The following is a 22510-nucleotide window of genomic DNA, read 5'->3' on the forward strand; positions in this document are numbered from 1 at the left end:
TGCTTTCTCAGTCTGTTTGCTAGTGCCGGTTTGAAGTTCCTGCAGTTTTCACTGTAAACCCGAGTTGGAGCTTGTACCTCCCCATATATATGTATGGAATGGAGTTTGCAACTGAAAAGAAACTTTGTGTTCCCAACAAGCTAGCTGAAGGACGGCTTTCACACACACTTATCTCTCAGAACTGAGCAAGTGGAGAGACGTTCATTCATCTATCACCAAGGGAACGGGTTGCATGAGACACTTTTTCTCTGCTTTCTCAGTCTGTTTCCTAGTGCCGGTTTGAAGTTCCTGCAGTTTTCACTGTAAAACCGAGTTGGAGCTTGTACCTCCCCATATATATGTATGGAATGGAGTTTGCAACTGAAAAGAAACTTTGTGTTCCCAACAAGCTAGCTGAAGGACGGCTTTCACACACACTTATCTCTCAGAACTGAGCAAGTGGAGAGACGTTCGTTCATCTATCACCAAGGGAACGGGTTGCATGAGACACTTTTTCTCTGCTTTCTCAGTCTATTTCCTAGTGCCGGTTTGAAGTTCCTGCAGTTTTCACTGTAAAACCGAGTTGGAGCTTGTACCTCCCCATATATATGTATGGAATGGAGTTTGCAACTGAAAAGAAACTTTGTGTTCCCAACAAGCTAGCTGAAGGACGGCTTTCACACACACATATCTCTCAGAACTTAGCAAGTGGAGAGACGTTCGTTCATCTAGCACCAAGTGAACGGGTTGCAGGAGACACTTTTTCTCTGCTTTCTCAGTCTATTTCCTAGTGCCGGTTTGAAGTTCCTGCAGTTTTCACTGTAAAACCGAGTTGGAGCTAGTACCTCCCATATATATGTATGGAATGGAGTTTGCAACTGAAAAGAAACTTTGTGTTCCCAACAAGCTAGCTGAAGGACGGCTTTCACACACACTTATCTCTCAGAACTGAGCAAGTGGAGAGACGTTCGTTCATCTAGCACCAAGGGAACGGGTTGCAGGAGACACTTTTTCTCTGCTTTCTCAGTCTGTTTCCTAATGAAGGTTTGAAGTTCCTGCAGTTTTCACTGTAAAACCGAGTTGGAGCTTGTACCTCCCCATATATATGTATGGAATGGAGTTTGCGACTGAAAAGAAACTTGGTGTTCCCAACAAGCTAGCTGAAGGACGGCTTTCACACACACTTATCTCTCAGAACTGAGCAAGTGGAGAGACTTTCGTTCATTTAGCACCAAGGTAACGGGTTGCAGGAGACACTTTTTCCCTGCTTTCTCAGTCTATTTCCTAGTGCCGGTTTCAAGTTCCTGCAGTTTTCACTGTAAAACCGAGTTGGAGCTTGTACCTCCCCATATATATGTATGGAATGGAGTTTGCAACTGAAAAGAAACTTTGTGTTCCCAACAAGCTAGCTGAAGGACGGCTTTCACACACACTTATCTCTCAGAACTTAGCAAGTGGAGAGACGTTCGTTCATCTAGCACCAAGGGAACGGGTTGCAGGAGCCACTTTTTCTCTGCTTTCTCAGTCTGTTTCCTAGTGCCGGTTTGAAGTTCCTGCAGTTTTCACTGTAAAACCGAGTTGGAGCTTGTACCTCCCATATATATGTATGGAATGGAGTTTGCAACTGAAAAGAAACTTTGTGTTCCCAACCAGCTAGCTGAAGGACGGCTTTCACACACACTTATCTCTCAGAACTGAGCAAGTGGAGAGACGTTCGTTCATCTAGCACCAAGGGAACGGGTTGCAGGAGACACTTTTTCTCTGCTTTCTCAGTCTGTTTCCTAGTGCCGGTTTGAAGTTCCTGCAGTTTTCACTGTAAAACCGAGTTGGAGCTTGTACCTCCCCATATATATGTATGGAATGGAGTTTGCAACTGAAAAGAAACTTTGTGTTCCCAACAAGCTAGGTGAAGGACGGCTTTCACACACACTTATCTCTCAGAACTTAGCAAGTGGAGAGACGTTCGTTCATCTAGCACCAAGGGAACGGGTTGCAGGAGACACTTTTTCTCTGCTTTCTCAGTCTGTTTCCTAGTGCCGGTTTGAAGTTCCTGCAGTTTTCACTGTAAAACCGAGTTGGAGCTTGTACCTCCCATATATATGTATGGAATGGAGTTTGCAACTGAAAAGAAACTTTGTGTTCCCAACCAGCTAGCTGAAGGACGGCTTTCAAACACACTTATCTCTCAGAACTGAGCAAGTGGAGAGACGTTCGTTCATCTAGCACCAAGGGAACGGGTTGCAGGAGACACTTTTTCTCTGCTTTCTCAGTCTGTTTGCTAGTGCCGGTTTGAAGTTCCTGCAGTTTTCACTGTAAACCCGAGTTGGAGCTTGTACCTCCCCATATATATGTATGGAATGGAGTTTGCAACTGAAAAGAAACTTTGTGTTCCCAACAAGCTAGCTGAAGGACGGCTTTCACACACACTTATCTCTCAGAACTGAGCAAGTGGAGAGACGTTCGTTCATCTATCACCAAGGGAACGGGTTGCATGAGACACTTTTTCTCTGCTTTCTCAGTCTGTTTCCTAGTGCCGGTTTGAAGTTCCTGCAGTTTTCACTGTAAAACCGAGTTGGAGCTTGTACCTCCCCATATATATGTATGGAATGGAGTTTGCAACTGAAAAGAAACTTTGTGTTCCCAACAAGCTAGCTGAAGGACGGCTTTCACACACACTTATCTCTCAGAACTGAGCAAGTGGAGAGACGTTCGTTCATCTATCACCAAGGGAACGGGTTGCATGAGACACTTTTTCTCTGCTTTCTCAGTCTATTTCCTAGTGCCGGTTTGAAGTTCCTGCAGTTTTCACTGTAAAACCGAGTTGGAGCTTGTACCTCCCCATATATATGTATGGAATGGAGTTTGCAACTGAAAAGAAACTTTGTGTTCCCAACAAGCTAGCTGAAGGACGGCTTTCACACACACATATCTCTCAGAACTTAGCAAGTGGAGAGACGTTCGTTCATCTAGCACCAAGTGAACGGGTTGCAGGAGACACTTTTTCTCTGCTTTCTCTGTCTATTTCCTAGTGCCGGTTTGAAGTTCCTGCAGTTTTCACTGTAAAACCGAGTTGGAGCTTGTACCTCCCCATATATATGTATGGAATGGAGTTTGCAACTGAAAAGAAACTTTGTGTTCCCAACAAGCTAGCTGAAGGACGGCTTTCACACACACATATCTCTCAGAACTTAGCAAGTGGAGAGACGTTCGTTCATCTAGCACCAAGTGAACGGGTTGCAGGAGACACTTTTTCTCTGCTTTCTCTGTCTATTTCCTAGTGCCGGTTTGAAGTTCCTGCAGTTTTCACTGTAAAACCGAGTTGGAGCTTGTACCTCCCCATATATATGTATGGAATGGAGTTTGCAACTGAAAAGAAACTTTGTGTTCCCAACAAGCTAGCTGAAGGACGGCTTTCACACACACTTATCTCTCAGAACTGAGCAAGTGGAGAGACGTTCGTTCATCTATCACCAAGGGAACGGGTTGCATGAGACACTTTTTCTCTGCTTTCTCAGTCTGTTTCCTAGTGCCGGTTTGAAGTTCCTGCAGTTTTCACTGTAAAACCGAGTTGGAGCTTGTACCTCCCCATATATATGTATGGAATGGAGTTTGCAACTGAAAAGAAACTTTGTGTTCCCAACAAGCTAGCTGAAGGACGGCTTTCACACACACTTATCTCTCAGAACTGAGCAAGTGGAGAGACGTTCGTTCATCTATCACCAAGGGAACGGGTTGCATGAGACACTTTTTCTCTGCTTTCTCAGTCTATTTCCTAGTGCCGGTTTGAAGTTCCTGCAGTTTTCACTGTAAAACCGAGTTGGAGCTTGTACCTCCCCATATATATGTATGGAATGGAGTTTGCAACTGAAAAGAAACTTTGTGTTCCCAACAAGCTAGCTGAAGGACGGCTTTCACACACACATATCTCTCAGAACTTAGCAAGTGGAGAGACGTTCGTTCATCTAGCACCAAGTGAACGGGTTGCAGGAGACACTTTTTCTCTGCTTTCTCTGTCTATTTCCTAGTGCCGGTTTGAAGTTCCTGCAGTTTTCACTGTAAAACCGAGTTGGAGCTTGTACCTCCCATATATATGTATGGAATGGAGTTTGCAACTGAAAAGAAACTTTGTGTTCCCAACAAGCTAGCTGAAGGACGGCTTTCACACACACTTATCTCTCAGAACTGAGCAAGTGGAGAGACGTTCGTTCATCTAGCACCAAGGGAACGGGTTGCAGGAGACACTTTTTCTCTGCTTTCTCAGTCTGTTTCCTAATGCCGGTTTGAAGTTCCTGCAGTTTTCACTGTAAAACCGAGTTGGAGCTTGTACCTCCCCATATATATGTATGGAATGGAGTTTGCGACTGAAAAGAAACTTGGTGTTCCCAACAAGCTAGCTGAAGGACGGCTTTCACACACACTTATCTCTCAGAACTGAGCAAGTGGAGAGACTTTCGTTCATCTAGCACCAAGGTAACGGTTTGCAGGAGACACTTTTTCCCTGCTTTCTCAGTCTATTTCCTAGTGCCGGTTTCAAGTTCCTGCAGTTTTCACTGTAAAACCGAGTTGGAGCTTGTACCTCCCCATATATATGTATGGAATGGAGTTTGCAACTGAAAAGAAACTTTGTGTTCCCAACAAGCTAGCTGAAGGACGGCTTTCACACACACTTATCTCTCAGAACTTAGCAAGTGGAGAGACGTTCGTTCATCTAGCACCAAGGGAACGGGTTGCAGGAGCCACTTTTTCTCTGCTTTCTCAGTCTGTTTCCTAGTGCCGGTTTGAAGTTCCTGCAGTTTTCACTGTAAAACCGAGTTGGAGCTTGTACCTCCCATATATATGTATGGAATGGAGTTTGCAACTGAAAAGAAACTTTGTGTTCCCAACAAGCTAGCTGAAGGACGGCTTTCACACACACTTATCTCTCAGAACTGAGCAAGTGGAGAGACGTTCGTTCATCTAGCACCAAGGGAACGGGTTGCAGGAGACACTTTTTCTCTGCTTTCTCAGTCTGTTTCCTAGTGCCGGTTTGAAGTTCCTGCAGTTTTCACTGTAAAACCGAGTTGGAGCTTGTACCTCCCCATATATATGTATGGAATGGAGTTTGCAACTGAAAAGAAACTTTGTGTTCCCAACAAGCTAGCTGAAGGACGGCTTTCACACACACTTATCTCTCAGAACTGAGCAAGTGGAGAGACGTTCGTTCATCTAGCACCAAGGGAACGGGTTGCAGGAGACACTTTTTCTCTGCTTTCTCAGTCTGTTTCCTAGTGCCGGTTTGAAGTTCCTGCAGTTTTCACTGTAAAACCGAGTTGGAGCTTGTACCTCCCCATATATATGTATGGAATGGAGTTTGCAACTGAAAAGAAACTTTGTGTTCCCAACAAGCTAGGTGAAGGACGGCTTTCACACACACTTATCTCTCAGAACTGAGCAAGTGGAGAGACGTTCGTTCATCTATCACCAAGGGAACGGGTTGCAGGAGACACTTTTTCTCTGCTTTCTCAGTCTTTTTCCTAGTGCCGGTTTGAAGTTCCTGCAGTTTTCACTGTAAAACCGAGTTGGAGCTTGTACCTCCCCATATATATGTATGGAATGGAGTTTGCAACTGAAAAGAAACTTTGTGTTCCCAACAAGCTAGCTGAAGGACGGCTTTCACACACACTTATCTCTCAGAACTGAGCAAGTGGAGAGACGTTCGTTCATCTAGCACCAAGGGAACGGGTTGCAGGAGACACTTTTTCTCTGCTTTCTCAGTGTGTTTGCTAGTGCCGGTTTGAAGTTCCTGCAGTTTTCACTGTAAACGCGAGTTGGAGCTTGTACCTCCCCATATATATGTATGGTATGGAGTTTGCAACTGAAAAGAAACTTTGTGTTCCCAACAAGCTAGCTGAAGGACGGCTTTCACACACACATATCTCTCAGAACTTAGCAAGTGGAGAGACGTTCGTTCATCTAGCACCAAGTGAACGGGTTGCAGGAGACACTTTTTCTCTGCTTTCTCAGTCTATTTCCTAGTGCCGGTTTGAAGTTCCTGCAGTTTTCACTGTAAAACCGAGTTGGAGCTTGTACCTCCCATATATATGTATGGAATGGAGTTTGCAACTGAAAAGAAACTTTGTGTTCCCAACAAGCTAGCTGAAGGACGGCTTTCACACACACTTATCTCTCAGAACTGAGCAAGTGGAGAGACGTTCGTTCATCTAGCACCAAGGGAACGGGTTGCAGGAGACACTTTTTCTCTGCTTTCTCAGTCTGTTTCCTAATGCCGGTTTGAAGTTCCTGCAGTTTTCACTGTAAAACCGAGTTGGAGCTTGTACCTCCCCATATATATGTATGGAATGGAGTTTGCGACTGAAAAGAAACTTGGTGTTCCCAACAAGCTAGCTGAAGGACGGCTTTCACACACACTTATCTCTCAGAAGTGAGCAAGTGGAGAGACTTTCGTTCATTTAGCACCAAGGTAACGGGTTGCAGGAGACACTTTTTCCCTGCTTTCTCAGTCTATTTCCTAGTGCCGGTTTCAAGTTCCTGCAGTTTTCACTGTAAAACCGAGTTGGAGCTTGTACCTCCCCATATATATGTATGGAATGGAGTTTGCAACTGAAAAGAAACTTTGTGTTCCCAACAAGCTAGCTGAAGGACGGCTTTCACACACACTTATCTCTCAGAACTTAGCAAGTGGAGAGACGTTCGTTCATCTAGCACCAAGGGAACGGGTTGCAGGAGCCACTTTTTCTCTGCTTTCTCAGTCTGTTTCCTAGTGCCGGTTTGAAGTTCCTGCAGTTTTCACTGTAAAACCGAGTTGGAGCTTGTACCTCCCATATATATGTATGGAATGGAGTTTGCAACTGAAAAGAACCTTTGTGTTCCCAACCAGCTAGCTGAAGGACGGCTTTCACACACACTTATCTCTCAGAACTGAGGAAGTGGAGAGACGTTCGTTCATCTAGCACCAAGGGAACGGGTTGCAGGAGACACTTTTTCTCTGCTTTCTCAGTCTGTTTCCTAGTGCCGGTTTGAAGTTCCTGCAGTTTTCACTGTAAAACCGAGTTGGAGCTTGTACCTCCCCATATATATGTATGGAATGGAGTTTGCAACTGAAAAGAAACTTTGTGTTCCCAACAAGCTAGCTGAAGGACGGCTTTCACACACACTTATCTCTCAGAACTGAGCAAGTGGAGAGACGTTCGTTCATCTAGCACCAAGGGAACGGGTTGCAGGAGACACTTTTTCTCTGCTTTCTCAGTCTGTTTCCTAGTGCCGGTTTGAAGTTCCTGCAGTTTTCACTGTAAAACCGAGTTGGAGCTTGTACCTCCCCATATATATGTATGGAATGGAGTTTGCAACTGAAAAGAAACTTTGTGTTCCCAACAAGCTAGGTGAAGGACGGCTTTCACACACACTTATCTCTCAGAACTTAGCAAGTGGAGAGACGTTCGTTCATCTAGCACCAAGGGAACGGGTTGCAGGAGACACTTTTTCTCTGCTTTCTCAGTCTGTTTCCTAGTGCCGGTTTGAAGTTCCTGCAGTTTTCACTGTAAAACCGAGTTGGAGCTTGTACCTCCCATATATATGTATGGAATGGAGTTTGCAACTGAAAAGAAACTTTGTGTTCCCAACCAGCTAGCTGAAGGACGGCTTTCAAACACACTTATCTCTCAGAACTGAGCAAGTGGAGAGACGTTCGTTCATCTAGCACCAAGGGAACGGGTTGCAGGAGACACTTTTTCTCTGCTTTCTCAGTCTGTTTGCTAGTGCCGGTTTGAAGTTCCTGCAGTTTTCACTGTAAACCCGAGTTGGAGCTTGTACCTCCCCTTATATATGTATGGAATGGAGTTTGCAACTGAAAAGAAACTTTGTGTTCCCAACAAGCTAGCTGAAGGACGGCTTTCACACACACTTATCTCTCAGAACTGAGCAAGTGGAGAGACGTTCGTTCATCTAGCACCAAGGGAACGGGTTGCAGGAGACACTTTTTCTCTGCTTTCTCAGTCTATTTCCTAGTGCCGGTTTGAAGTTCCTGCAGTTTTCACTGTAAAACCGAGTTGGAGCTTGTACCTCCCCATATATATGTATGGAATGGAGTTTGCAACTGAAAAGAAACTTTGTGTTCCCAACAAGCTAGCTGAAGGACGGCTTTCACACACACATATCTCTCAGAACTTAGCAAGTGGAGAGACGTTCGTTCATCTAGCACCAAGGGAACGGGTTGCAGGAGACACTTTTTCTCTGCTTTCTCTGTCTATTTCCTAGTGCCTGTTTGAAGTTCCTGCAGTTTTCACTGTAAAACCGAGTTGGAGCTTGTACCTCCCATATATATGTATGGAATGGAGTTTGCAACTGAAAAGAAACTTTGTGTTCCCAACAAGCTAGCTGAAGGACGGCTTTCACACACACTTATCTCTCAGAACTGAGCAAGTGGAGAGACGTTCGTTCATCTAGCACCAAGGGAACGGGTTGCAGGAGACACTTTTTCTCTGCTTTCTCAGTCTGTTTCCTAATGCCGGTTTGAAGTTCCTGCAGTTTTCACTGTAAAACCGAGTTGGAGCTTGTACCTCCCCATATATATGTATGGAATGGAGTTTGCGACTGAAAAGAAACTTGGTGTTCCCAACAAGCTAGCTGAAGGACGGCTTTCACACACACTTATCTCTCAGAACTGAGCAAGTGGAGAGACTTTCGTTCATCTAGCACCAAGGTAACGGGTTGCAGGAGACACTTTTTCCCTGCTTTCTCAGTCTATTTCCTAGTGCCGGTTTCAAGTTCCTGCAGTTTTCACTGTAAAACCGAGTTGGAGCTTGTACCTCCCCATATATATGTATGGAATGGAGTTTGCAACTGAAAAGAAACTTTGTGTTCCCAACAAGCTAGCTGAAGGACGGCTTTCACACACACTTATCTCTCAGAACTTAGCAAGTGGAGAGACGTTCGTTCATCTAGCACCAAGGGAACGGGTTGCAGGAGCCACTTTTTCTCTGCTTTCTCAGTCTGTTTCCTAGTGCCGGTTTGAAGTTCCTGCAGTTTTCACTGTAAAACCGAGTTGGAGCTTGTACCTCCCATATATATGTATGGAATGGAGTTTGCAACTGAAAAGAAACTTTGTGTTCCCAACCAGCTAGCTGAGGGACGGCTTTCACACACACTTATCTCTCAGAACTGAGGAAGTGGAGAGACGTTCGTTCATCTAGCACCAAGGGAACGGGTTGCAGGAGACACTTTTTCTCTGCTTTCTCAGTCTGTTTCCTAGTGCCGGTTTGAAGTTCCTGCAGTTTTCACTGTAAAACCGAGTTGGAGCTTGTACCTCCCCATATATATGTATGGAATGGAGTTTGCAACTGAAAAGAAACTTTGTGTTCCCAACAAGCTAGCTGAAGGACGGCTTTCACACACACTTATCTCTCAGAACTGAGCAAGTGGAGAGACGTTCGTTCATCTAGCACCAAGGGAACGGGTTGCAGGAGACACTTTTTCTCTGCTTTCTCAGTCTGTTTCCTAGTGCCGGTTTGAAGTTCCTGCAGTTTTCACTGTAAAACCGAGTTGGAGCTTGTACCTCCCCATATATATGTATGGAATGGAGTTTGCAACTGAAAAGAAACTTTGTGTTCCCAACAAGCTAGGTGAAGGACGGCTTTCACACACACTTATCTCTCAGAACTGAGCAAGTGGAGAGACGTTCGTTCATCTAGCACCAAGGGAACGGGTTGCAGGAGACACTTTTTCTCTGCTTTCTCAGTCTGTTTCCTAGTGCCGGTTTGAAGTTCCTGCAGTTTTCACTGTAAAACCGAGTTGGAGCTTGTACCTCCCCATATATATGTATGGAATGGAGTTTGCAACTGAAAAGAAACTTTGTGTTCCCAACAAGCTAGCTGAAGGACGGCTTTCACACACACTTATCTCTCAGAACTGAGCAAGTGGAGAGACGTTCGTTCATCTAGCACCAAGGGAACGGGTTGCAGGAGACACTTTTTCTCTGCTTTCTCAGTGTGTTTGCTAGTGCCGGTTTGAAGTTCCTGCAGTTTTCACTGTAAACGCGAGTTGGAGCTTGTACCTCCCCATATATATGTATGGTATGGAGTTTGCAACTGAAAAGAAACTTTGTGTTCCCAACAAGCTAGCTGAAGGACGGCTTTCACACACACTTATCTCTCAGAACTGAGCAAGTGGAAAGACGTTCGTTCATCTATCACCAAGGGAACGGGTCGCATGAGACACTTTTTCTCTGCTTTCTCAGTCTGTTTCCTAGTGCCGGTTTGAAGTTCCTGCAGTTTTCACTGTAAAACCGAGTTGGAGCTTGTACCTCCCCATATATATGTATGGAACGGAGTTTGCAACTGAAAAGAAACTTTGTGTTCCCAACAAGCTAGGTGAAGGATGGCTTTCACACACACTTATCTCTCAGAACTGAGCAAGTGGAGAGACGTTCGTTCATCTATCACCAAGGGAACGGGTTGCAGGAGACACTTTTCCTCTGCTTTCTCAGTCTTTTTCCTAGTGCCGTTTTGAAGTTCCTGCAGCTTTCACTGTAAAACCGAGTTGGAGCTTGTACCTCCCCATATATATGTATGGAATGGAGTTTGTAACTGAAAAGAAACTTTGTGTTCCCAACAAGCTAGCTGAAGGACGGCTTTCACACACACTTATCTCTCAGAACTGAGCAAGTGGAGAGACGTTCGTTCATCTAGCACCAAGGGAACGGGTTGCAGGAGACACTTTTTCTCTGCTTTCTCAGTCTGTTTCCTAGTGCCGGTTTGAAGTTCCTGCAGTTTTCACTGTAAAACCGAGTTGGAGCTTGTACCTCCCCATATATATGTATGGAATGGAGTTTGCAACTGAAAAGAAACTTTGTGTTCCCAACAAGCTAGCTGAAGGACGGCTTTCACACACACTTGTGTCTCAGAACTGAGCAAGTGGAGAGACGTTCGTTCATCTAGCACCAAGGGAACGGGTTGCAGGAGACACTTTTTCTCTGCTTTCTCAGTCTGTTTCCTAGTGCCGGTTTCAAGTTCCTGCAGTTTTCACTGTAAAACCGAGTTGGAGCTTGTTTCTCCCCATATATATGTATGGAATGGAGTTTGCAACTGAAAAGAAACTTTGTGTTCCCAACAAGCTAGCTGAAGGACGGCTTTCACACACACTTATCTCTCAGAACTTAGCAAGTGGAGAGACGTTCGTTCATCTAGCACCAAGTGAACGGGTTGCAGGAGACACTTTTTCTCTGCTTTCTCAGTCTATTTCCTAGTGCCGGTTTGAAGTTCCTGCAGTTTTCACTGTAAAACCGAGTTGGAGCTTGTACCTCCCATATATATGTATGGAATGGAGTTTGCAACTGAAAAGAAACTTTGTGTTCCCAACAAGCTAGCTGAAGGACGGCTTTCACACACACTTATCTCTCAGAACTGAGCAAGTGGAGAGACGTTCGTTCATCTAGCACCAAGGGAACGGTTTGCAAGAGACACTTTTTCTCAGCTTTCTCAGTCTGTTTCCTAGTGCCGGTTTGAAGTTCCTGCAGTTTTCACTGTAAAACCGAGTTGGAGCTTGTACCTCCCCATATATATGTATGGAATGGAGTTTGCAACTGAAAAGAAACTTGGTGTTCCCAACAAGCTAGCTGAAGGACGGCTTTCACACACACTTATCTCTCAGAACTGAGCAAGTGGAGAGACGTTCGTTCATCTAGCACCAAGGGAACGGGTTGCAGGAGACACTTTTTCTCTGCTTTCTCAGTCTGTTTGCTAGTGCCGGTTTGAAGTTCCTGCACTTTTCACTGTAAAACCGAGTTGGAGCTTGTACCTCCCCATATATATGTATGGAATGGAGTTTGCAACTGAAAAGAAACTTTGTGTTCCCAACAAGATAGCTGAAGGACGGCTTTCACACACACTTATCTCTCAGAACTGAGCAAGTGGAGAGACGTTCGTTCATCTAGCACCAAGGGAACGGGTTGCAGGAGACACTTTTTCTCTGCTTTCTCAGTGTGTTTGCTAGTGCCGGTTTGAAGTTCCTGCAGTTTTCACTGTAAACGCGAGTTGGAGCTTCTACATCCCCATATATATGTATGGTATGGAGTTTGCAACTGAAAAGAAACTTTGTGTTCCCAACAAGCTAGCTGAAGGACGGCTTTCACACACACTTATCTCTCAGAACTGAGCAAGTGGAAAGACGTTCGTTCATCTATCACCAAGGGAACGGGTCGCATGAGACACTTTTTCTCTGCTTTCTCAGTCTGTTTCCTAGTGCCGGTTTGAAGTTCCTGCAGTTTTCACTGTAAAACCGAGTTGGAGCTTGTACCTCCCCATATATATGTATGGAACGGAGTTTGCAACTGAAAAGAAACTTTGTGTTCCCAACAAGCTAGGTGAAGGATGGCTTTCACACACACTTATCTCTCAGAACTGAGCAAGTGGAGAGACGTTCGTTCATCTATCACCAAGGGAACGGGTTGCAGGAGACACTTTTCCTCTGCTTTCTCAGTCTTTTTCCTAGTGCCGTTTTGAAGTTCCTGCAGCTTTCACTGTAAAACCGAGTTGGAGCTTGTACCTCCCCATATATATGTATGGAATGGAGTTTGTAACTGAAAAGAAACTTTGTGTTCCCAACAAGCTAGCTGAAGGACGGCTTTCACACACACTTATCTCTCAGAACTGAGCAAGTGGAGAGACGTTCGTTCATCTAGCACCAAGGGAACGGGTTGCAGGAGACACTTTTTCTCTGCTTTCTCAGTCTGTTTCCTAGTGCCGGTTTGAAGTTCCTGCAGTTTTCACTGTAAAACCGAGTTGGAGCTTGTACCTCCACATATATATGTATGGAATGGAGTTTGCAACTGAAAAGAAACTTTGTGTTCCCAACAAGCTAGCTGAAGGACGGCTTTCACACACACTTATCTCTCAGAACTGAGCAAGTGGAGAGACGTTCGTTCATCTATCACCAAGGGAACGGGTTGCATGAGACACTTTTTCTCTGCTTTCTCAGTCTATTTCCTAGTGCCGGTTTGAAGTTCCTGCAGTTTTCACTGTAAAACCGAGTTGGAGCTTGTACCTCCCCATATATATGTATGGAATGGAGTTTGCAACTGAAAAGAAACTTTGTGTTCCCAACAAGCTAGCTGAAGGACGGCTTTCACACACACTTATCTCTCAGAACTGAGCAAGTGGAGAGACGTTCGTTCATCTAGCACCAAGGGAACGGGTTGCAGGAGACACTTTTTCTCTGCTTTCTCAGTCTGTTTCCTAGTGCCGGTTTGAAGTTCCTGCAGTTTTCACTGTAAAACCGAGTTGGAGCTTGTTTCTCCCCATATATATGTATGGAATGGAGTTTGCAACTGAAAAGAAACTTTGTGTTCCCAACAAGCTAGCTGAAGGACGGCTTTCACACACACTTATCTCTCAGAACTTAGCAAGTGGAGAGACGTTCGTTCATCTAGCACCAAGGGAACGGGTTGCAGGAGACACTTTTTCTCTGCTTTCTCAGTCTATTTCCTAGTGCCGGTTTGAAGTTCCTGCAGTTTTCACTGTAAAACCGAGTTGGAGCTTGTACCTCCCATATATATGTATGGAATGGAGTTTGCAACTGAAAAGAAACTTTGTGTTCCCAACAAGCTAGCTGAAGGACGGCTTTCACACACACTTATCTCTCAGAACTGAGCAAGTGGAGAGACGTTCGTTCATCTAGCACCAAGGGAACGGTTTGCAAGAGACACTTTTTCTCAGCTTTCTCAGTCTGTTTCCTAGTGCCGGTTTGAAGTTCCTGCAGTTTTCACTGTAAAACCGAGTTGGAGCTTGTACCTCCCCATATATATGTATGGAATGGAGTTTGCAACTGAAAAGAAACTTGGTGTTCCCAACAAGCTAGCTGAAGGACGGCTTTCACACACACTTATCTCTCAGAACTGAGCAAGTGGAGAGACGTTCGTTCATCTAGCACCAAGGGAACGGGTTGCAGGAGACACTTTTTCTCTGCTTTCTCAGTCTGTTTCCTAGTGCCGGTTTGAAGTTCCTGCAGTTTTCACTGTAAAACCGAGTTGGAGCTTGTACCTCCCATATATATGTATGGAATGGAGTTTGCAACTGAAAAGAAACTTTGTGTTCCCAACATGCTAGCTGAAGGACGGCTTTCACACACACTTATCTCTCAGAACTGAGCAAGTGGAGAGACGTTCGTTCATCTAGCACCAAGGGAACGGGTTGCAGGAGACACTTTTTCTCTGCTTTCTCAGTCTGTTTGCTAGTGCCGGTTTGAAGTTCCTGCACTTTTCACTGTAAAACCGAGTTGGAGCTTGTACCTCCCCATATATATGTATGGAATGGAGTTTGCAACTGAAAAGAAACTTTGTGTTCCCAACAAGCTAGCTGAAGGACGGCTTTCACACACACTTATCTCTCAGAACTGAGCAAGTGGAGAGACGTTCGTTCATCTAGCACCAAGGGAACGGGTTGCAGGAGACACTTTTTCTCTGCTTTCTCAGTCTGTTTGCTAGGGCCGGTTTGAAGTTCCTGCAGTTTTCACTGTAAAACCGAGTTGGAGCTTGTACCTCCCCATATATATGTATGGAATGGAGTTTGCAACTGAAAAGAAACTTTGTGTTCCCAACAAGCTAGCTGAAGGACGGCTTTCACACACACTTATCTCTCAGAACTGAGCAAGTGGAGAGACGTTCGTTCATCTAGCACCAAGGGAACGGGTTGCAGGAGACACTTTTTCTCTGCTTTCTCAGTCTGTTTCCTAGTGCCGGTTTGAAGTTCCTGCAGTTTTCACTGTAAAACCGAGTTGGAGCTTGTACCTCCCATATATATGTATGGAATGGAGTTTGCAACTGAAAAGAAACTTTGTGTTCCCAACATGCTAGCTGAAGGACGGCTTTCACACACACTTATCTCTCAGAACTGAGCAAGTGGAGAGACGTTCGTTCATCTAGCACCAAGGGAACGGGTTGCAGGAGACACTTTTTCTCTGCTTTCTCAGTCTGTTTGCTAGTGCCGGTTTGAAGTTCCTGCACTTTTCACTGTAAAACCGAGTTGGAGCTTGTACCTCCCCATATATATGTATGGAATGGAGTTTGCAACTGAAAAGAAATTTTGTGTTCCCAACAAGCTAGCTGAAGGACGGCTTTCACACACACTTATCTCTCAGAACTGAGCAAGTGGAGAGACGTTCGTTCATCTAGCACCAAGGGAACGGGTTGCAGGAGACACTTTTTCTCTGCTTTCTCAGTCTGTTTGCTAGTGCCGGTTTGAAGTTCCTGCAGTTTTCACTGTAAAACCGAGTTGGAGCTTGTACCTCCCCATATATATGTATGGAATGGAGTTTGCAACTGAAAAGAAACTTGGTGTTCCCAACAAGCTAGCTGAAGGACGGCTTTCACACACACTTATCTCTCAGAACTGAGCAAGTGGAGAGACGTTCGTTCATCTAGCACCAAGGGAACGGGTTGCAGGAGACACTTTTTCTCTGCTTTCTCAGTCTGTTTCCTAGTGCCGGTTTGAAGTTCCTGCAGTTTTCACTGTAAAACCGAGTTGGAGCTTGTACCTCCCATATATATGTATGGAATGGAGTTTGCAACTGAAAAGAAACTTTGTGTTCCCAACATGCTAGCTGAAGGACGGCTTTCACACACACTTATCTCTCAGAACTGAGCAAGTGGAGAGACGTTCGTTCATCTAGCACCAAGGGAACGGGTTGCAGGAGACACTTTTTCTCTGCTTTCTCAGTCTGTTTGCTAGTGCCGGTTTGAAGTTCCTGCACTTTTCACTGTAAAACCGAGTTGGAGCTTGTACCTCCCCATATATATGTATGGAATGGAGTTTGCAACTGAAAAGAAACTTTGTGTTCCCAACAAGCTAGCTGAAGGACGGCTTTCACACACACTTATCTCTCAGAACTGAGCAAGTGGAGAGACGTTCGTTCATCTAGCACCAAGGGAACGGGTTGCAGGAGACACTTTTTCTCTGCTTTCTCAGTCTGTTTGCTAGTGCCGGTTTGAAGTTCCTGCAGTTTTCACTGTAAAACCGAGTTGGAGCTTGTACCTCCCCATATATATGTATGGAATGGAGTTTGCAACTGAAAAGAAACTTTGTGTTCCCAACAAGCTAGCTGAAGGACGGCTTTCACACACACTTATCTCTCAGAACTGAGCAAGTGGAGAGACGTTCGTTCATCTAGCACCAAGGGAACGGGTTGCAGGAGACACTTTTTCTCTGCTTTCTCAGTCTGTATCCCAGTGCCGGTTTGAAGTTCCTGCAGTTTTCACTGTAAAACCGAGTTGGAGCTTGTACCTCCCATATATATGTATGGAATGGAGTTTGCAACTGAAAAGAAACTTTGTGTTCCCAACAAGCTAGCTGAAGGACGGCTTTCACACACACTTATCTCTCAGAACTTAGCAAGTGGAGAGACGTTCGTTCATCTAGCACCAAGGGAACGGGTTGCAGGAGACACTTTTTCTCTGCTTTCTCAGTCTATTTCCTAGTGCCGGTTTGAAGTTCCTGCAGTTTTCACTGTAAAACCGAGTTGGAGCTTGTACCTCCCATATATATGTATGGAATGGAGTTTGCAACTGAAAAGAAACTTTGTGTTCCCAACATGCTAGCTGAAGGACGGCTTTCACACACACTTATCTCTCAGAACTGAGCAAGTGGAGAGACGTTCGTTCATCTAGCACCAAGGGAACGGGTTGCAGGAGACACTTTTTCTCTGCTTTCTCAGTCTGTTTGCTAGTGCCGGTTTGAAGTTCCTGCAGTTTTCACTGTAAAACCGAGTTGGAGCTTGTACCTCCCCATATATATGTATGGAATGGAGTTTGCAACTGAAAAGAAACTTTGTGTTCCCAACAAGCTAGCTGAAGGACGGCTTTCACACACACTTATCTCTCAGAACTGAGCAAGTGGAGAGACGTTCGTTCATCTAGCACCAAGGGAACGGGTTGCAGGAGACACTTTTTCTCTGCTTTCTCAGTCTGTTTGCTAGTGCCGGTTTGAAGTTCCTGCAGTTTTCACTGTAAAACCGAGTTGGAGCTTGTACCTCCCATATATATGTATGGAATGGAGTTTGCAACTGAAAAGAAACTTTGTGTTCCCAACAAGCTAGCTGAAGGACGGCTTTCACACACACTTATCTCTCAGAACTGAGCAAGTGGAGAGACGTTCGTTCATCTAGCACCAAGGGAACGGGTTGCAGGAGACACTTTTTCTCTGCTTTCTCAGTCTGTTTCCCAGTGCCGGTTTGAAGTTCCTGCAGTTTTCACTGTAAAACCGAGTTGGAGCTTGTACCTCCCATATATATGTATGGAATGGAGTTTGCAACTGAAAAGAAACTTTGTGTTCCCAACAAGCTAGCTGAAGGACGGCTTTCACACACACTTATCTCTCAGAACTGAGCAAGTGGAGAGACGTTCGTTCATCTAGCACCAAGGGAACGAGTTGCAGGAGACACTTTTTCTCTGCATTCTCAGTCTATTTCCTAGTGCCGGTTTGAAGTTCCTGCAGTTTTCACTGTAAAACCGAGTTGGAGCTTGTACCTCCCCATATATATGTATGGATTGGAGTTTGCAACTGAAAAGAAACTTTGTGTTCCCAAAAAGCTAGCTGAAGGACGGCTTTCACACACACTTATCTCTCAGAACTGAGCAAGTGGAGAGACGTTCGTTCATCTAGCACCAAGGGAACGGGTTGCAGGAGACACTTTTTCTCTGCTTTCTCAGTCTGTTTCCTAGTGCCGGTTTGAAGTTCCTGCAGTTTTCACTGTAAAACCGAGTTGGAGTTTGTACCTCCCATATATATGTATAAAATGGAGTTTGCAACTGAAAAAAAACTTTGTGTTCCCAACATGCTAGCTGAAGGACGGCTTTCACACACACTTATCTCTCAGAACTGAGCAAGTGGAGAGACGTTCGTTCATCTAGCACCAAGGGAACGGGTTGCAGGAGACACTTTTTCTCTGCTTTCTCAGTCTGTTTGCTAGTGCCGGTTTGAAGTTCCTGCACTTTTCACTGTAAAACCGAGTTGGAGCTTGTACCTCCCCATATATATGTATGGAATGGAGTTTGCAACTGAAAAGAAACTTTGTGTTCCCAACAAGCTAGCTGAAGGACGGCTTTCACACACACTTATCTCTCAGAACTGAGCAAGTGGAGAGACGTTCGTTCATCTAGCACCAAGGGAACGGGTTGCAGGAGACACTTTTTCTCTGCTTTCTCAGTCTGTTTGCTAGTGCCGGTTTGAAGTTCCTGCAGTTTTCACTGTAAAACCGAGTTGGAGCTTGTACCTCCCCATATATATGTATGGAATGGAGTTTGCAACTGAAAAGAAACTTTGTGTTCCCAACAAGCTAGCTGAAGGACGGCTTTCACACACACTTATCTCTCAGAACTGAGCAAGTGGAGAGACGTTCGTTCATTTAGCACCAAGGGAACGGGTTGCAGGAGACACTTTTTCTCTGCTTTCTCAGTCTGTTTCCCAGTGCCCGTTTGAAGTTCCTGCAGTTTTCACTGTAAAACCGAGTTGGAGCTTGTACCTCCCATATATATGTATGGAATGGAGTTTGCAACTGAAAAGAAACTTTGTGTTCCCAACAAGCTAGCTGAAGGACGGCTTTCACACACACTTATCTCTCAGAACTTAGCAAGTGGAGAGACGTTCGTTCATCTAGCACCAAGGGAACGGGTTGCAGGAGACACTTTTTCTCTGCTTTCTCAGTCTATTTCCTAGTGCCGGTTTGAAGTTCCTGCAGTTTTCACTGTAAAACCGAGTTGGAGCTTGTACCTCCCATATATATGTATGGAATGGAGTTTGCAACTGAAAAGAAACTTTGTGTTCCCAACATGCTAGCTGAAGGACGGCTTTCACACACACTTATCTCTCAGAACTGAGCAAGTGGAGAGACGTTCGTTCATCTAGCACCAAGGGAACGGGTTGCAGGAGACACTTTTTCTCTGCTTTCTCAGTCTGTTTGCTAGTGCCGGTTTGAAGTTCCTGCAGTTTTCACTGTAAAACCGAGTTGGAGCTTGTACCTCCCCATATATATGTATGGAATGGAGTTTGCAACTGAAAAGAAACTTTGTGTTCCCAACAAGCTAGCTGAAGGACGGCTTTCACACACACTTATCTCTCAGAACTGAGCAAGTGGAGAGACGTTCGTTCATCTAGCACCAAGGGAACGGGTTGCAGGAGACACTTTTTCTCTGCTTTCTCAGTCTGTTTGCTAGTGCCGGTTTGAAGTTCCTGCAGTTTTCACTGTAAAACCGAGTTGGAGCTTGTACCTCCCCATATATATGTATGGAATGGAGTTTGCAACTGAAAAGAAACTTTGTGTTCCCAACAAGCTAGCTGAAGGACGGCTTTCACACACACTTATCTCTCAGAACTGAGCAAGTGGAGAGACGTTCGTTCATCTAGCACCAAGGGAACGGGTTGCAGGAGACACTTTTTCTCTGCTTTCTCAGTCTGTTTCCCAGTGCCGGTTTGAAGTTCCTGCAGTTTTCACTGTAAAACCGAGTTGGAGCTTGTACCTCCCATATATATGTATGGAATGGAGTTTGCAACTGAAAAGAAACTTTGTGTTCCCAACAAGCTAGCTGAAGGACGGCTTTCACACACACTTATCTCTCAGAACTGAGCAAGTGGAGAGACGTTCGTTCATCTAGCACCAAGGGAACGAGTTGCAGGAGACACTTTTTCTCTGCATTCTCAGTCTATTTCCTAGTGCCGGTTTGAAGATCCTGCAGTTTTCACTGTAAAACCGAGTTGGAGCTTGTACCTCCCCATATATATGTATGGATTGGAGTTTGCAACTGAAAAGAAACTTTGTGTTCCCAAAAAGCTAGCTGAAGGACGGCTTTCACACACACTTATCTCTCAGAACTGAGCAAGTGGAGAGACGTTCGTTCATCTAGCACCAAGGGAACGGGTTGCAGGAGACACTTTTTCTCTGCTTTCTCAGTCTGTTTCCTAGTGCCGGTTTGAAGTTCCTGCAGTTTTCACTGTAAAACCGAGTTGGAGCTTGTACCTCCCATATATATGTATAAAATGGAGTTTGCAACTGAAAAAAAACTTTGTGTTCCCAACAAGCTAGCTGAAGGACGGCTTTCAAACACATTTATCTCTCAGAACTGAGCAAGTGGAGAGACGTTAGTTCATCTATCAGCAAGGGAACGGGTTGCATGAGACACTTTTTCTCTGCTTTCTCAGTCTGTTTCCTAGTGCCGGTTTGAAGTTCCTGCAGTTTTCACTGTAAAACCGAGTTGGAGCTTGTACCTCCCCATATATATGTATGGAATGGAGTTTGCAACTGAAAAGAAACTTGGTGTTCCCAACAAGCTAGCTGAAGGACGGCTTTCACACACACTTATCTCTCAGAACTGAGCAAGTGGAGAGACGTTCGTTCATCTAGCACCAAGGGAACGGGTTGCAGGAGACACTTTTTCTCTGCTTTCTCAGTCTGTTTCCTAGTGCCGGTTTGAAGTTCCTGCAGTTTTCACTGTAAAACCGAGTTGGAGCTTGTACCTCCCATATATATGTATGGAATGGAGTTTGCAACTGAAAAGAAACTTTGTGTTCCCAACAAGCTAGCTGAAGGACGGCTTTCAAACACACTTATCTCTCAGAACTGAGCAAGTGGAGAGACGTTTGTTCATCTATCACCAAGGGAACGGGTTGCATGAGACACTTTTTCTCTGCTTTCTCAGTCTATTTCCTAGTGCCGGTTTGAAGTTCCTGCAGTTTTCACTGTAAAACCGAGTTGGAGCTTGTACCTCCCCATATATATGTATGGAATGGAGTTTGCAACTGAAAAGAAACTTGGTGTTCCCAACAAGCTAGCTGAAGGACGGCTTTCACACACACTTATCTCTCAGAACTGAGCAAGTGGAGAGACGTTCGTTCATCTAGCACCAAGGGAACGGGTTGCAGGAGACACTTTTTCTCTGCATTCTCAGTCTGTTTCCCAGTGCCGGTTTGAAGTTCCTGCAGTTTTCACTGTAAAACCGAGTTGGAGCTTGTACCTCCCATATATATGTATGGAATGGAGTTTGCAACTGAAAAGAAACTTTGTGTTCCCAACAAGCTAGCTGAAGGACGGCTTTCACACACACTTATCTCTCAGAACTGAGCAAGTTGAGAGACGTTCGTTCATCTAGCACCAAGGGAACGAGTTGCAGGAGACACTTTTTCTCTGCATTCTCAGTCTATTTCCTAGTGCCGGTTTGAAGTTCCTGCACTTTTCACTGTAAAACCGAGTTGGAGCTTGTACCTCCCCATATATATGTATGGATTGGAGTTTGCAACTGAAAAGAAACTTTGTGTTCCAAACAAGCTAGCTGAAGGACGGCTTTCACACACACTTATCTCTCAGAACTGAGCAAGTGGAGAGACGTTCGTTCATCTAGCACCAAGGGAACGGGTTGCAGGAGACACTTTTTCTCTGCTTTCTCAGTCTGTTTCCTAGTGCCGGTTTGAAGTTCCTGCAGTTTTCACTGTAAAACCGAGTTGGAGCTTGTACCTCCCATATATATGTATGGAATGGAGTTTGCAACTGAAAAAAAACTTTGTGTTCCCAACAAGCTAGCTGAAGGACGGCTTTCAAACACACTTATCTCTCAGAACTGAGCAAGTGGAGAGACGTTAGTTCATCTATCAGCAAGGGAACGGGTTGCATGAGACACTTTTTCTCTGCTTTCTCAGTCTGTTTCCTAGTGCCGGTTTGAAGTTCCTGCAGTTTTCACTGTAAAACCGAGTTGGAGCTTGTACCTCCCCATATATATGTATGGAATGGAGTTTGCAACTGAAAAGAAACTTGGTGTTCCAAACAAGCTAGCTGAAGGACGGCTTTCACACACACTTATCTCTCAGAACTGAGCAAGTGGAGAGACGTTCGTTCATCTAGCACCAAGGGAACGGGTTGCAGGAGACACTTTTTCTCTGCTTTCTCAGTCTGTTTCCTAGTGCCGGTTTGAAGTTCCTGCAGTTTTCACTGTAAAACCGAGTTGGAGCTTGTACCTCCCATATATATGTATGGAATGGAGTTTGCAACTGAAAAGAAACTTTGTGTTCCCAACAAGCTAGCTGAAGGACGGCTTTCAAACACACTTATCTCTCAGAACTGAGCAAGTGGAGAGACGTTTGTTCATCTATCACCAAGGGAACGGGTTGCATGAGACACTTTTTCTCTGCTTTCTCAGTCTATTTCCTAGTGCCGGTTTGAAGTTCCTGCAGTTTTCACTGTAAAACCGAGTTGGAGCTTGTACCTCCCCATATATATGTATGGAATGGAGTTTGCAACTGAAAAGAAACTTGGTGTTCCCAACAAGCTAGCTGAAGGACGGCTTTCACACACACTTATCTCTCAGAACTGAGCAAGTGGAGAGACGTTCGTTCATCTAGCACCAAGGGAACGGGTTGCAGGAGACACTTTTTCTCTGCTTTCTCAGTCTGTTTCCTAGTGCCGGTTTGAAGTTCCTGCAGTTTTCACTGTAAAACCGAGTTGGAGCTTGTACCTCCCCATATATATGTATGGAATGGAGTTTGCAACTGAAAAGAAACTTTGT

Source organism: Camelus bactrianus, chromosome 15 (assembly GCF_048773025.1).
Source record: "Camelus bactrianus isolate YW-2024 breed Bactrian camel chromosome 15, ASM4877302v1, whole genome shotgun sequence".
NCBI lineage: Eukaryota > Metazoa > Chordata > Mammalia > Artiodactyla > Camelidae > Camelus > Camelus bactrianus.